The sequence below is a fragment of the Nematolebias whitei genome, chromosome 14 (assembly GCF_014905685.2).
Source record: "Nematolebias whitei isolate Nwh7 chromosome 14, NemWhi1, whole genome shotgun sequence".
NCBI lineage: Eukaryota > Metazoa > Chordata > Actinopteri > Cyprinodontiformes > Rivulidae > Nematolebias > Nematolebias whitei.
Genome location: NC_056511.1, coordinates 10,969,652 through 10,986,808, shown reverse-complemented (window position 1 = coordinate 10,986,808; position 17,157 = coordinate 10,969,652). Strand labels below are relative to the sequence as shown.

Sequence of the window (17,157 nt, the reverse complement as noted above, 5' to 3'; positions counted from 1 at the left end):
TATATATATATATATATATATATATATATATATATATATATAAAAAGGCAAATAACTAACATGTTTAAAATATTCCTATATTTTTAAAAATATTTTTATGATTTTAAGGTTAAAAAATAATTAATTTAAAGAAAGTAAAACTGCACATCAGTGCGAGATGATGCACGGATATTACAGCTATTTTCAAGAGGGGTTCTGTTGATGTTATAAAGAGTTAATATCTTACCTGATGCAGATAGCTTTTTTAACAAACTCAGTTTGAGAGAATACAGCTTCATTTTGTCAGGACTGACACGCTAAAGGCTAATACAAATACAGCAAAGTCCAAGGTGGATTTCTGCTCCTTTGGACCTAGTTCTGACAAGCCATTAGCTCATCAATCCTGTCAGCCTAAAAGTATTAAAACTTAGTAACAGACCACACTAAATATAACTCAAAAGAATACAGGTAGTTCATATTTTTCTAAATGTGGTCCTGTGGAGAGATTGCAAACAACTGATTTACAGTATTGTAAAGTATATCCATTGTTTATAGTTTTTTAAACAGCCATAGAATTATGCAGAATTTCTGTCAAGTAATTGTTTTAAGAGCCCGAAGTGAAGGCATGGAGATGGATAAACCAGTAGTGTGAAAAATTAATTTACAGACAGACAAGATGCAATAAATGGGTTTTTAAAGAGTGCAATTATACGATGGTTTTGACATTTACATTGACCAAAAAAAAAAAAGAAGTTTTCAATCAAGTAAACGACACCATATCCTCATCTGAACTGACGAGCCAGGCCGTGTGCAAGTGTGCAACCTCCCTCCATCCTGTGCCCACGTTCACCAATCGTAAACACCTCATCTTACTCACTGCCTCTCGTTGGTTGAAAAAGCCTACCCTCACTTAGCACATATGACAGTTTGGGTCGAAATACAATTATTTTAATGTGCCAGATATTTCATAATTTACTATTTGGCAACCTGTTGCTCATCTCTGTGTTCAGTATCCATCTATCCATTATCCTTTACCTGCTTCTTCCTTTTCACGTCACGGGGGTCACTGGTGCCCATATCCAGCAATCGCTGTGCGAAAGGTGGGGGACACCCTGGACACGTCTCCAGTTCATCACAGGGACACATAGAGCCAAACAACCATCCAAACTCTCACCTACAAACAAATTTGTTACCAATCAGCCTAACATGCATGTTTCTGGTCTATAGGAGGACCTGGAGAAACCCACGCATGCACAGAGAGAACATGCAAACTCCACCTGGAAAGGCCCACGGCCGGGATTTGATCCGCTGACCTTCTCGCTGACAGGCAACAGATCTACAAACTGCACCGCCCATGTGTTCAGCATGAAAAACTAATCTTCTTGAAAGCAAATTCAAGGTATCAAAATATACCAACCAGAAAAATGAATACTTCAAAAATGAATAAATAACATTGAATTTTCAGGCGCACACACACACACACAAAAAAAACTACAAATTTTAACACTGAAAATTATCACAAAATATAGGTTTCATAAAATTGTCGGTGTTGAAATCAAATATTACAATAAAAAAAAATCAATTTATTCATTGCGCAAAACCTTGTGAGTTTTGATTTGAATGCATTTTAAAATCCAAATGAAAACTGGTTACAGCAGGCGCGGCGGGGTGCAGTTCCCTTCCCGTCCTCACGGGGGCGCAGTGGGCTCGTGTCTGTCGGAGTAGGAAGTGCAGCGTTCTAACAGTGAATTGAAAGTACGCCATAAATATGGCGCCAAAAGAGTTTTCAAGCTGGCGATAAGATCTGATCCTCTATGTAATTTGCCTCCGTGTTATCCTGTTTGGTGTTCAGGGAGGAGGCTGCAGCAGGACAACATTTATTCCTGCGGAGCAGAGAGCAGCGGACGCACCAAAAAAAAAAAAAAAAAAGAAACGCAAAGCGAGGGCAGCAAGTGGAGGAGACGGAGAGATGTATTTCTGAAGGAGGGACGTTGCGAAACTGGCTTGCATTTTTTTTTCTGACTCATCGCACGGAAACATCACCCTCTCTCTCTCTTTTTTAAATTACCCCTCCTCCTGTTTGTCCCACCCCCCCTTCCCCCTGTAGCGCTGGCACGGAGGAGGAAAACAGTCGGGTTTTGACACCACGTTTGGAGCAGCTTTTTTTTTGGCAGAATTAAAAAATGCGACATGCTTTCCTGTGAGCGGCTCGCCACGCCGTGAAGAGGACCGGGACCGACTTCTGAGCTCTATAAGCCCCATAAGGCTGAACGCTACTTATTATTTTTGTATTTATTTTTGCAGGGGAGGATTTTATTGTAAAAATTTTTTGGACTCGGAGTGTATTTTGACGCGCTGTCAACGCGCTCCTGTCTCCGCCGGGGAGGGGAGGACAGCCCTGTCACCCTGCCCGCTGTGGTAGCTCTGCTAGCAGCCTGGCAGGGCACCGAGTGGGCACACCGAACCCGTCCTACCCCCCTGCGCTGGCAAACTACATGTGCCTGGCTCTCAATGATCTCCTAATCTCCGGGAATCCGTCCAGGACTGAGGACGTCTGTGTATCCAAAGCTGTCTGCAGTCAAGGTAAAAACAGTACCGATACTAATGTATGAATAAAGATGGAAGTGTTGCGTTCAGGACCTCCAAAAGTGCACTTTTGCAGCTGCTAGTGCTATTTCAGAGCTAGGCCAGCAGCTCTGTGCGCACTTTTTACAGCGGACTTGACAGTCGTGCTCCGCATGCACGTGAAACCTGCAACAAAAAAGAAGAGGCTAAACTTAAAGATGCTCATTGCAAAGTGTGAAATCAAACATTAAAAAGTTAACCCTAAGTTATACCAACTGGTGCAGCTTGAAGGAGTACTCCACTGGTTTTCCAGATATTTTAAATATGCGGTTTGAAATGCGGGTCCACACTCAATGTAAACAAAGTGGAAACCGCAGGCTTGAGTCACGTGATTGAACTACAGCAGGCTGGTCCTTGTCTGTAGGTAAAGAAATGTTGCTAAATTTAATCCAGTTTCAGTCATTTGTGCTGTTTTCGTAGCAAAATCATTTAAAAGCAGGAATCTGGTCATAAAATTCCCTTGCAAATTTTTAATCATAACCATTGATATGAGAAAAAAAGGTTGCGCAGATTTTACTTCCTGATCTTCACGACTTTGCAACAAGCACCTTTTAAACGTGGCGCAAAAAGCTCAAGTTTTAAGGAGTGTCTTGGTGGTTATTTTTTTTGTTGTTGCACCAAATCGATTCAATTTCATCCCCTGTTGCGGGTTAAAGTAGAGTTTTAAATTTTGGAAAACGGGACAGCTGGAGCACGCAGACGCTCACACGCATGTTGAGACACATGTGCATGTGGGAGATGAAAGTTGGAGAGCAGGAGGTGCCACGGTGGTGGCACCAAACATTTGCAGCCCAGCGGGAATTTGCAGGCTTCTTCATTTCTCAGTAAAGCACAGAATCTAGAAGAAGAAGGTGGAGGGGAGCAGCGTGCTGCTTCTAGGAAGGCTGAGCGTGCAAGCTCACACATGCACGCATCAAAAAATTAGAGCAACTCCTCTCTGCATCCATCACCCTCTCTACTCCTCCTCTTCCTCCTCCTCCCTGCTGCTTATGCTGTGCAGTTCTGACTGGCTTGGGAGGGGGGAGTGGCTGTTGTTTACCTTCCTAAAGTCAGGGCTGTGTTTCTGTGGTGGCTGAAGAGGATGCTGTTGCATCTTCACCTGAAAGAAAAGAAAAGCAAAACAACAAAAGCAGCACTTGACATTTGGGTGCAGATCAGACAGGATGCTGCAGATGTTGGCGGGATTAATTGGGAATAAGTGGAGCGTTTTACCTCCTCCTGTGTGGTGGTTTTTCCAGCACATTATGGCCACCTACATTATTTTAATTGCCAGGAGAATCATTAAAGAATGTTCTGCTTCTCTGTTAGTGCTTATCATTAAACTGATGGTGCAATTTTATATGCTTAAGCCTTGATTTAATTAAGCTGGAATTATCTGGGGGGGGGGGGGGGGGGGTAGGCGTTTCCCTCCTTCCAAATGCAGCATGCCTTAACTGCTCTGCTTGTTTTTTTTTTTTAATTTATTTTTATTTTTGAAGTCGTATTCAAGTACGTGCGCATGTGTGAGCACTTCAGATTGTCGTTCTGTGAGGAGCACATCCTCACCAGCCCTCCTCCCTCTGGGTAGGAAACTGGAGATGAGTCATGGTGTGTGGGGGCATAACATCTCTCTATCCCTATCTCCAGGTCTTTCGTTTATCTCTCCTGACGTAGGCCCGTCTTGTTTTGACTCGTTCTCCCTTGGTTCCTCTTGTCTCGGCGATGGTTGTGATCAAGGATTAGAGCTGTTGTTGTTTTGCATCCATGCTTATGTGTCCTTCCTTTTCCATCCCGTCCTGCGATTTCTTCCATCTGTAGCATTTTTTTTTAAAATATTGATTCAGGTTCTCTTCTTGAATTCTTACGCCATCATCATATCTTAGAAGCTCACCTGGGGAGGGTGTCCATGTGCACGCATGTGTGCGTGACCTGAGAGTCGTGTAGCGTCACTTGAATCTGCCGTGTTAAGCAGTGAGCTCTGATTGGATGGAAAAGGGGGTAAGGACCCCCACGTGGTGCGTTGTATCACATTAGCAGCTACGTAGTGAAGTCGAACAGGAGGAGGAGGAGGGATGATGTTCATGAATGGAGCTCTGACGTCACACAAACAGTAGCCTCAATCCCTCTCTCTCTCTCGCACACAAACACAAACGCATGGATTTACACACATGAATAAAGATGGCTGCAGGGCAGTGTGTGTGTGATTCAGCAAAATGTCACATGAGAAGGATGGAAACTGACTCAGAGGAAGAACGTATGGATGTGTTTCTGTCAAGGAAATGAGTCACTGGTTACCAACAAACTAAATGGTCTGTTGTTTACCTGAGCACGTCTGATTTAACTTTTGTTGTGTGTGTGTCTGTAGGGCCATTTTAATTTCTAATATTGGACATTTGACGTTTAAGCTGATTAATGTACATTTATCACTGCGAGGATCTCCTGCTGGAGACGGGGGGATGCGAAAACGCTCGGTGCAAATTTACATTTGGATTCTTTCTCAATGTTTCTGGTATATCGGCGTCTTTAAGTTGTGGAAAAGTCCTCTTGCTTTGTAAAATACAGTTTTTTACAATCATTAAAAAGCAACAGAAATAACCACTCTGAAGTCTGGGCGAGAATTAACAATTTCACATGTTAATAAGATGAATGTTGACCAAGCCTCGTCTTGATCAGGGTAAATTCTGCAACATGAAACCTACAGTACCGTGTGGCGGATGTTTTGTCGATGCTCTCACTCAGACACTTGATTACCCCTCAGTGGCTTGGAGCCTCATTAGCGTGTTCATGTGTGCAACATGCTAACCTGCTGCTCAGTGGGCAGGCGTTGACGTCAGACTTAATGTTTAGAGGGGGCGTTTTAATTTATATTTGTCCCCTCTTTTTATCAGTATGACTCAGCTATGTCAGCTGAGGGTAACTGCAAAGTCTGCACTCCTTACTGGTGAGGAAGAAAATGCTGCATGCACTAATCAAAACATTTTTGTGGAAACAATTTGAAGGGGCTTTCTTATAGTTAAGTCTGCAGATCTTGATGCATGCTGACTAAAAACCGTACATGCTCTGCTGCAGCTGATGTTTTTTTTTTAAATGTTCAAACGATTGTTTTATAGTCGATGGTGAACTCCAAGCAAGTCAAAGTTGATATTTATTCTAATGCCATTCATTGCCTCTTAGTTAAACGAGTCATTCCTTGTGTAGAATTTACAACGTTCAGTCAAGTTAATGTTGTATGTCTGTGACGTATGTGAAATTTTCAAGCTATTCGTTGGCACAAATGCGTAACACTTTGATTCATCTGCAAAATAAACATTCTTCCAAGCATTTTAAAATACCTTATGGTCTTTATTATGCTAATAAAACTGGTCTCTGCATTTAGTCATGAGCCCCCTTTGTTTAGCTCTGGATGTGGCCATATGTTAGAGCAAAAAAGGTTTAGTCGCAGAGTGAGTTTTTTTTTATCTGTTTGGACAAAATATGAGTTGTTAAAATATTCTAGATGATGGATTTACTTTATTCTACCAAACAGAAGGGAATTTGATTTTTATGGTCAGTGATTTAAAGGTAAAAATTAATGCACTTTGTTTTGTTCCATGTATTGCACAGGATAGGCCTGGCCCTGGTGGTCACAGTTGGCATTGCACCATAAAACATTTTCTGTTTGGCTTTTTTCTTTCCTAAATACATCCAGAAAGCAACCAGTCAGTTGCTGTCAGCTTATTTCTCTATTAAAAAAGTATGCTATCACATGTATACTATAAAGGCCTGGCATTCTTTACAGGACTGTGTATCGTCCACCTCCTTTCATGCCAGAGTTTTAGATTAAGATCATCTTGATTTGAGAAGTGATAAGAGTTGTAGCTGTTTAAGTCAAACTGTGAAAAATAACTTTATGCAAAATCGCATGCGATGTTCTGAGTTGTCACACTTCTGAGTATGAGTTGTCAGGGACTCTCGACTACTACCACATCATATTTGTTTGGAAAATGCACCGAGTTGTAGCCTTTTTTTGTGTATGCAGATACTGTTTAGCTGCGACAGCCAACCTGAATTAAGTTGATTCCAAAAGTTAGTTTTTGATGCTCGTCCAATGATCAGTTTCTTAAAGGTTCAGGTGGTTGTTGGAGTGATGACAGAGGGAGTGACTGAGACTGAGGTGGAGGAGGATGACTCGCTGTGGCGACCTCTGAAGAGGAAAAAGCTGAAAGAAGAAGAATTTCTTAAAAGTTCAATAACATCTGTTCAGTGGTTCACAAGATGTTTTGCCAACAACAGGGTTGACCTCTGCAGTTAGTCATAAAGTTTTAAGCAAAGTTCTTGCGCTGTAAGTTGCACTTGGAGTATGTGTTGGGGATGAATCTCTGCTACAACCAAACCTAAGTTTAGCACAAAATCTGTAACATTGACTAAATTATAATCATTTTTGTGTTTTCCAATGCCAGTTGATTGTGGTGGTTATTTAAGTTAATGAGTTGTGTGTGTGTGTGTGTGTGTGTGTGTGTTCCTGTTTTTGCTACAGAGTGAGGACCATCATAAGTTTTTAACCAACAAAGTGAGGTCATTTTTGGGAAGTGAGGACATTTGCCAGGTCCTCACTTTGTTTTCAGTGGTAATCAGCTGTACTAGCTATATATATGCTACTGTCTATTTTTCATGATAGTCCTCACTTTGTATGAAAAACGAGTTTTTAGCCCCTGACATTTCACACAGATTTGCACTCTGAGTCCCTCTACAACCCCATTCTGGTACTGCAGCCTGAATTTGACTCCTCCCATGGATGGGTATGCTGAATCTCCGCCCACTGCTTTTCTCTATTGCTCCCCCTATGGCTGTTCTTTAGCAATGCACCCAAATTGTACAGCAGACAACACAATAACTCAAATATGCATTCTTATTTTGGCCTTTTACTGTATTTATTGGTTTTATTGATTTCCCTTTAATCAAGAGTTCAATTACTTAATATAGTATCAGTTTTTTACATATGCATTATGTAAATTAATAAATAGAATGCATTTATTTATCTGTTGTACACAAAACTTTCTTAATTTTTGGGAAATATTTTGGATTTAGTGTAAAACATTTTGACAAATTACAAATAAAAGGAATCTGGATGTACTTGGAGTGTAGACAGCTGTGCCCCAGAGTGTCTAAAATCATTGTATGAGTCAGATACAAGTATTTTACACCTATAATCATTATAAGTAAGTTTAAAGATAATTTCATACTTAGCTTTTCAGTTGTCCTATTTATATATTTCAGTTTTTCCTCTGCCCTTTGAATTTATAAATAACTAGATAAAATATCTGAGGTTGATTTTGAAATACTATTTATAACTGTTTTTATTTTTTAAATGTTTTTTCAATATTTTTATTTGTTATCCTTATTTTACTTTTTTTACAATTGATGATGATGATGATGATAATTTGCCTTCATATATATTGTTCTGGATTTAAACCAGGACTGTGGGTATAGAATTTCGTTCCACCTCATGTAAGCATGTGATATAAATGACAATAAAGTCTCCTTGATCCTTGACCTATTTATAGAATGCCAGTGAAAAAATAAAAAAATATAAAAAATGCAAATATGTCAAAAAATTGACAGTCATTTAGTGAGACCAAATTGCAGGTATTGGAGCAGACCATAAACCATTCATGTTAAAACGTGCCATATGGGCCTTTTTGGACATCTGTGACACTGCTGGACTCTAGGGGAACATCTGAACAGCCACTTTAAATGAGGCTCTACTCCCCCATATGCAAGCTACCTACAATTTTTACTTTTTCAGAATAAATACACAAGTAAATGCACTCATCTCTGAATGTGTTTATGTCCTCTGAGTGCTTGGTGACTGTTCACAATTACCACACATCCACTTCTCAATGTAGCAAGCTGAAATTTTAATCAACTCTCCTTGAGGACCCGAAGGATTTTTCCTGAAACTTTCGTGATTTTACAAGCAGTAGTTTTTGAGATATCCTGCTAACAAATATGTGTTTGTTCCCAAACTTATATGTGGACTGAGCTTGCAAAATTCTCAACTTATAAGCATTAGTTTCCCCAGCTCTGAGGAACGTGTCCATCAAATTTCAAACACCTACATCCAGAACTCGAATTTTAAGATACAAAAGAAAATTTTAAAGTTTTTAACCGCTCATGCGATTCGGCAGATATTCCTGTGGAGTGTAGCCCCAGACACGATAGAGCCTTGCTCGGAGTTTCAGCCAAATCTTAAGTCTTGTATTTGAGAAAAGCTTAAAGAAAAACGTGGCTCCACTACAACAGGCGAGTGAGCGACTGCACTTCTCCATGATGCGCCACGGCTCTGAGCGTCTTTGGATCTGTGTTACCTCATAAGGGATTATTGTCATGTGTGTCAAGAATGGGTCTTGAAAGTTTGATCCCGATCTGAACAGTATATTGTGAGGAAAAGCTTTGAAAAAAACAAACACGTCCACCACCAAGTCTTGCGGTTAAAGTGAGCCAGCGAGTCTAGTTTTCTGGGATGGGCCGTGGCTAGGGCTGGGTACTTTTCTAAAAAAATTGTTATCGGTACCAGTACCTTCACCTTGTGGTCCACCCACCACAGCCACAGCTTTGACTTCTCCCAATTTTCTCTTGACATTCCTTTTTTTATTGCATACAATGTGTTTTTTATAAATAATAAAGCTACACACTAATATCTTAAAGTTAGCATTACATGGATAGTTAACTCACCGTGCAATGCACGTAATAAGCTGCAGCCATGAAGCTGCAGTTAACAAACATAAAGTTACCAGCTGAATCCCAGACACAGCGTTGTCCTCTGTGCAAAACAGAGTCCGGTCATGGAGATGTTAAATCAGCCGTTCAGGCTCTCTGGCAGCCACAGGCTAATTTAAATACTGAGAGTAGGATGGCTGTGCTCCACTTTTTTTGCAGACAAACAAGGAACAACTTTCCGCTTGTAAATTGAATTGGTTTGCCACACGCGCTGCACACGTTCACACAACACAGACACACGTGACTGCCATCTGTGGGCGTAACCACGTATATCTGCTTTACCGGCCTGCGTGCTGAAACCACGTTTCACGTTAGAGCCAATCATCGAAATGTGACACTGAAAGACGTGGCATGTATTGATACTTTCACCAACCGAAACAGTTTGGTCGGTACCATAAAAGAACCGAAGTTCAGTACTCAGCCCTAGCCGTGGCTCTGAGCATGCTCAGACTGGCGTCAGCTTGTCACGGTTTGTTCTTTGGCGAGTTAACAATGTTTCCAGCAAGTTTTACAGCTATCCCCGGCGTAATTTTGCAAAAATTATCCCGAGAATGCAGCTAGGCATCTAGCCATGGTGACTCAAGCACCTGGTTGCAAAGGCAATGCACATTGCATTCTTGGAAACAGAGTTCCCGCTCGGCACATCCTGTCCAGAAAAATGCTTAAGGAAGTAAATTTTGATCACAGTAAACAAAGTAAAGCTTGGAAAACTCTCAAATTCAAGTATGTGGTACAGTTTATTCCCCCGTATTGGCAATTTTTTTTTCCTGGGCTCCGAGCATGTTCCCAAAGTCCATTTACAGCTGACAAAGCCTCCAGAGGCCCCTATCCATCCTGCTCAGTCCCTGCCCATTTACAAGGTGGATCTTTGTGAAATTTGACTATGTTGCATAATTTTATGCCAATGACTGTCAAATTTACTTCCCCCTAAGACACAATGGTACATGCTCTATTCAACCTCTTCTTGACTGCCTGGTTGACATCAGGGACTGGATGGCTTTAAATTTCTTAAGTTTCAATGAGAAGAAGTTTGAAGTCATGTTTCCTCCCTATGACAAGGTCATGAATCACTGCTTTAACTTTCTTCTCTAGCCCCGTTAGCGAAACAAAGAGTCACAAATCTGAGAGTGATAATGGATCCTTCCATGAAACTTAACAGTCATATAAACAAGATTGTTAAATCCTGTTTTTTCCAGCTGAGGCAGCTGTCTAAGCTGAAGCCCATCCTGTCCAAAAATAACCTGGAGACTGTAATACATGCATTCAGAACATCTAAGGTTGATTACTGCAATTCACTCATGTTTGGTATTGGTCAGGCCTCCATTGACTGACTACAACTGGTCCAGAATGCGGCAGCCCAATTTTTAACCAGGACAGGCAAAAGAGAGCACTTCACACCAGTTTTGTCCTCTCTCCACTGGCTACCAATTCACCTTCAAATTCAGTTCAAAATACTCTTGTATGTCTTTAAATCACTGAACAGTTCTGTCCCCCTTCTATTTCACTGATCTGCTGCAGCTGTATGTCCCATCACATTCTCTGAGGTCAGCGGACCAGTTGCTTCTCACAGTTCCAGGAACCCGTCATAAGCGCAGAGGTGACAGGGTCTTTTCTGTTGCGGGCCCACAACTATGGTATGAGTTACAGCTCTGCTTGTCAGGCAGGCCCCCTCCCTCACAGTTTTTAAATCCCGCTTAAAAACACACTACTTTTCCCTGACTTTCAACACTGTATGATCTTTTATGAACCTGTATGCATCACACTGTGTTAGTCATTATGTTATCTGCTATTATTTTGTTTCTATATTATGATTTTACGTTATGCTATATGTTTCTGTGTGCTTTGCCTGTTTTGTTTGTTTGTACAGTACTTTGGTTGGCCCTATCACTGTTTAAAGTGCTCTATAAATAATATAGTATGGTATGGTAAAAGGTCAAGCCTTTATTAATACAAGTGATGGATGGTCCATAATTCCCAAAAGAAAGGAGCTAGGGACACAAAATTCTCAGTGTTAGAGAAGGGCTCTCAGCTGATGACACCCTGGAAATTTGAAACAACTTGCCTTGTCCATGTGCATGCTATAAGGCCTTAAATTTCAAGGCCTGTCATGTGATTTTGGCCTTCCTGCTTTCTGCACGAAGAACTGAGGAAGATGAGCCTGGTACCATTATAAAATTTTGGTTAATACGAATCCAACGAGCCCTCCCTCATCTCTGTGCGAGCTTCCTAACAGCTGCAGAGCAGCCTGGAGTGCATGGATGGAGGCCTCACACACAAAATTGCAAATAGACACAGCCTCCGTACATGAAGACGTGCATGTGCGGGCCTGAAACTCTGCAGGCTCCTTCATATCTATATGCTTAATACATCTTGTAAATTTTAAGAACTTGACTTAGATCTTGAAGGAAGTTACAAAGCTTTGAAGTTAAAGATTGCTGCATTTTTCTGTCTGCACTAAGGCAAAATAGATGTTTGGAGCAAGCAAGTACATTTTGGCTCACAGCTTCATGTAGAAATGTTGTACAAAGATGACAAATGGAAAGATCTAATCATGCTGAGTTCAACAAGGCCTGTCTCACTTCTATGAGTGCTTTCTAGGAGGCGTAAAATGTTGCGAAATGCATGGCTCACGGACGCTGCCGTACACGCTGTAGTGCACTTACAATCACAAAATTGTGCACATACCTTCTTGGATACTTGCTTTACATGCCCTCAAATTTTTAAGTAGTTGACTTATTTCTGAAGGAAGTTATGAATATTTTTGTACTTCAGCCTCTCTTTTCTCTTTTTACGCCTGCTGTAAGGGGTGGGATTAGTGCATTTTGTCTCACAGGTTCACATAGGAAGGTTGGATCAGGGTGCACATGGTACCGTTGTAAAGATCTGGGTAATAGGAATCCAGCGTGCCCACCCTCATCTCTGTGCTACGCTACACAAAACACAAACAACTGCATTACTCACTGTCCCATAGGTTTAACATGGCAGAACCTGACTCATATTAAAACCTGCACTCCTCTGAGCTACTTCTCCAACCTCCGCTGTAACTAGATGAAAGGTCAAGTCAAATTTATTAATATAGCAAATTTAAAACAGTAACTGTTATCAAAGTGCTTAATAAAAAAGAAAAAGTTCATAGCATCAAATATTAATAACCAAATATTACAACATCAGAAATAAAAGCATAAAAACACAAAATATAATTCGAAACAATGAAATACTAAATTAAATCACCCTGCGTTAAATGTCAGGGAGTAAAAGCAAAGGGCATGGACACAATCGGCAACAATCCATCCATTCATTTGTTCATCCATCCATCCATTTTCTTCCGCTTATTTAGGGGGTCGCGGGTGTAGTAGGTTAAGTAGGGAGGCCCAGACTTCCCTCTCCCCAGGCACTTTGGCCAGCTCCTCCAGGGGAATCCCAAGGCATTCCCAGGCCAGCTGAGAAACATAGTCCCTCCAGCGTGTCCTGGATCTTCCTCTGGGTCTCCTCCCGTTGGGACGTGTCCGGAACACCTCACCAGGGAGGCATCCAGGAGGCATCCTAACCATAGATTAGGTTAGGAATGTAGATCAACCTGTAAATTGAGAGCTTCACCTTTTGGTTCAGCTCTCTCTTCACCACGACAGATTGGTACAGTGCCTGCTTCACTGCAGACACCACACCTATCCACCGATCAATCTCTCGCTCCATTTATCCCTTATTCATAAACAAGACTCCAAGATGCTTAAACTCCTCCACTTAGGGCAGGACCTCCTCCCCGACCCGGAAAGGGCACTCTACCCTTTTCCGGCTCAAGACCATGGCCTCGAATTTGGAGGTACTGATCTTCATCCCGGCCGCATCACACTCTGTTACAAACCGCTCCAGCGAAAGCTGTAGATCACAACCTGATGAAGCCAATACGACCACATCATCTGCAAAATACAGAGAAGCGATCCCAAGGGAGAAGGGGCACCTACAATACAAGATTTTCGGGCACGGACCAGACGCTTTGTTGATGAAATGCCCCCTTGGTGGTAGCGGTGTACTTGCGCTCCTATGAGGCCTCAACTTTTTCAGTACCATCCGGAAACGGCCGATACGTCTTTAATGGCCGGTGCCCTGCCGTTTCGTGCCCGTGCCGCGCTGACGGGCACGATGCTTTTGGGGGCGCCTTAGTATAATCTATGGCTCTGAACGGGCACCAACGGTCTCTGAACGGTCACGCCTCATGCAAGAGTGCTCTCTAGCACCACCAACCTGTCAGAAGTGATAAGAACTTCCAAAATATGGGCATTAAGTTGCCATAAGGGGCACGGACAGTACTCTATAGCGCCACCAACCTGCGGTCAGTGATAGGACGCCAACGGATGGGCATAGAGTGTTCATAACGGGCACGCACAATACATTTCTGCTCTCTAGCGCCACCAACCTGTCAGAAGTGATAAGAACTCCCAAAATATGGGCATTAAGTTGCCATAAGGGTCACGGACAGTACATAGCGCCACCAACCTGCGGTGAGTGATAGGACGCCAACGGATGGGCATAGAGTGTTCATAACGGGCACGCACAACACATTTCTGCTCTCTAGCGCCACCAACCTGTCAAAAATGATCAAATACAACTTTTTGTCAAAATGTTGGGGATTGGTCCCAGATTTGGGGAGGCTGTGTCTTGGGGGCGGGGGGGGGCCCATCTGTGACCTCTAATTGACCTTTAGAGTTTTTGACTTTTTTTAGGCACTTACCAATGAAGGATTTACACGAAACTCGCACCCGAGCATCTCCGGGACATTCTCGACAAAACGCAATCGTTCGCTAACACTTGCTATGTTGCTAACCGGAAGTAGACTTGGGAACGACCTAGAAGGTTGTGCTTCGACGTACTTGTAGCGGCTTAAGAGGGTACAAGACTCGCTGAGTTTCGTGACGATCGGCCTAATCGTTCAGGAGTTATGGAGCGTGAAATTCCATGTTAGGGGCATAAAAGGTACAAGACGGGCACCGTCCATTCACATTGGTAATTCATATTATAATGTATTGGCCGTGCCCGTCGCGGGCACCGTCCGTTCACATTGTTAATTCATATTATAATGACTTGGCCATGCCCCTCAGGTACCGTTCGTGTCCATTAAGGGGAAGCAAGTTTTTCATTTACCCATAAATCCTAGCCTGAATGCAACAGGGACAAGAAACTAACAGAGCGCAATCAGGGGGCCGTGCCGATCAGGATCTGTGAGTTTGGTGCTGAAAGAACTTTGTTTAGTGGGTCAAGCAGACCCCAATTTGGCAGGAGGACAATTACCCATAAATCCTAGCAACAATGCAGGACGGACACAAAACGCACAGAACGCGGTCAGGGGGTTGTGGAGAACAGGACCTGTGAGCTTGGTGCAGGAACGACCTCGTTTAGGGGGTTAACGAGCGCCTCGTCGGACCAGGGGAAAATTACCCACAAGTCCCTGGTCGTTGGGTGTAGAGACCCCAAAATAAAAGCGTGGGGTGCTGGGAGGACCCCGAATAAGAATCCAGTGTCATATTGGCCCCAGCGGTTTTAGAAAAAAATTTGTTCTGAAAAGTCAGCCAAAAGAGGGTCTAAGTGTCTAAGACCCACAGATCACTTTGATGGAAAATTTGGGCCTCTTAGAGACATTTTTTTTCTACTGGGTCCAGACTCGCCGTTTTCGTATATGTTGTTGCCGGGCCTCCGACGGACGCGTAGGCGTCGACCCCGCTCAGATCGGACCCCGTTTAGGGCGTTAAACGAAGGGGGGATCGCCCCAGTTTCGTCCAAAATACAATTACCCAGAAAACCTAGGGCGAAAGGCGCAGGGACGCAAAACTTTACGTGCTAGGTCGTAGCCTCAAGCCGACGACACCCTGCGAGTTTCGTGACTCTACGACTCCGCCTAGTGGGCGAACCAGAAACCCCGTTTTTCTCAAACTTCAGGTACCCATAATTCATAGCGTAAATGGACGAGGGACACCAAACTCACAGAGTGCGGTCAGAGGGTCGTGCTGACCAGGACCTGTGAGTTTTGTCCACCAACGACCTCATTTAGGTAGTTAACCAGCGCCCTGTTCTCTCACCACCACTTACCCATAAAGCCTAGGCAAAACGCAGGACGGACACCAAACGCACGGAACGCGGTCAGGGTGATGTGCTGAACAGGACCTGTGAGTTTGGGACCCCAAAGACTTTGCTTAGTGGGTCAACCAAACCCCAATTTGGCAGAAGAAGCAATTACCCATAAACCCCTGGGAAAATGAGGACGGACACCAAACTGACAGAACACGGTCAGGGTGATGTGGAGATCAGGACCTGTGAGTTTGAGCCCTTTGTGAGGTTCCTAAGGGGGTCAACAGGCCCTCCAAAGTCAAAAGGTCAATAGGTCAGGCCTTTGCTGGATGGCCCATAATTCACAGAAGAAAAAAGCTAGGGACACAAGATTTTCAGGGTTAGAGAGAGGTCCTCAGCTGATGACACCCTGAAAATTTGAAGTAGTTGGCTTGTTTCTGAAGGAAGTTATGAGTAATTATATATTTAGGCCTCTGAGGCCGCACTTCCAGGATGACGAGTGCATTTTGCCCTACAGCTTCGCGTGGAAAGCTCGTACAAAGGGGAGCCAGACACCGTTGGAAAGGTCTGCTCAAGGGCAATTCAGAGAGTCCTGTCTCATCTCTGTACGTGCTTTCTGAGATCCGCAATTTGCCCCAAAGTGTGTTGGATCACGGGCATTTTCACACGCGCACGCGCGCACATACGAGCACGAAATTTTGCACAGCTCTTCCTGGATACTTGCTTTACATCTGTACCAAGTTTGAAGGGGTTGGCTTATTCCTGAAGGAAGTTATGAAGTTTTTTTATACTTAGGCTTCGAGTATTTGCATGAGGCATTTTCTTAGAGAAAAGACGAGTACGTTTTGTGTAACAGCTTTGCCTAGGAAGGTCGTACAAAGATGAGCCAGACACCATTGGAAAGGTCTGCTCAAGGGCAATTCAGAGACACCTGTCTCATCTCTGTGTGTGCTTGTTGAGACCCGCAAAACGCACCGAAGTGCGTACATTTACGGGCCATTTCACGCGCGCTCGCGTGCACGTACGAGCACGAAATTTTGCACAGCTCTTCCTGGGTACCTGCTTTACATCGTTACCAAGTTTAAAGTGGTTGGCTTATTCCTAAAGGAAGTTATGAATTTTTATAATATTTGACCGCTCGGACGGACGGATGGACGTGTGCGTTTCCGCTCGCAGCTTCGCGTCAGAAGACCAGATCAGGGGGACCTCGGTACAGTTGTAAAGACCTGGCTTGTCCGAATCCAACGTGACCTCCCTTGTCTGCGTGCATGCTTCCTACGCAACGCAAAAGAGTGTTTTACACACTGACCCTTAGGTTTAACACACACACTCGCTGCACATGTATGAGCGGCCCCCAACAGGATCAAAGGACGAGCTCGTTAAGGTCAGATCTCGGCTTCCGAGGCACGTAGAAGGACGAGGTCAACGCCGACGGATTCGTCTCGAGCCCACAAACAACATGCTTTGAACTAGTGCACGTCAGTGCACGTTTAGGGGCTTAAAAAGCCATCTGAAGCCAATCGTGATGATTACCCATAAGTCCTGAAAAAAATTCAGGAGGGACACAAAACTCACAGAACGCAGTCAGGGGGTGGTGGAGAACAGGGCCTGTGAGTTTGGTGCACGAACGACCTCGTTTAGAGGGTTAACGAGCACCTCGTTGGACCAGGGGAAAATTACCCACAAGTCCCTGGTCGTTGGGTGTAGAGACCCCAAAATAGAAGCGTGGGGTGCTGGGAGGACCCCGAATAAGAA

The 17,157-nt window shown here is 43.4% G+C and overlaps 1 protein-coding gene across 1 annotated transcript in view; it reads left to right on the top strand.

Annotated features, from left to right (window-relative positions):
- The first annotated feature begins 1,701 nt into the window (after positions 1-1,701).
- jade2 (jade family PHD finger 2) overlaps positions 1,702-17,157 on the top strand; it is a 263,541-nt gene continuing 248,085 nt past the window's right edge. The window contains exon 1 of the mRNA XM_037688258.1: positions 1,702-2,562. The gene's annotated coding sequence lies outside the window, so the exon portion shown is untranslated. The remainder of the gene's footprint in view (positions 2,563-17,157) is intronic.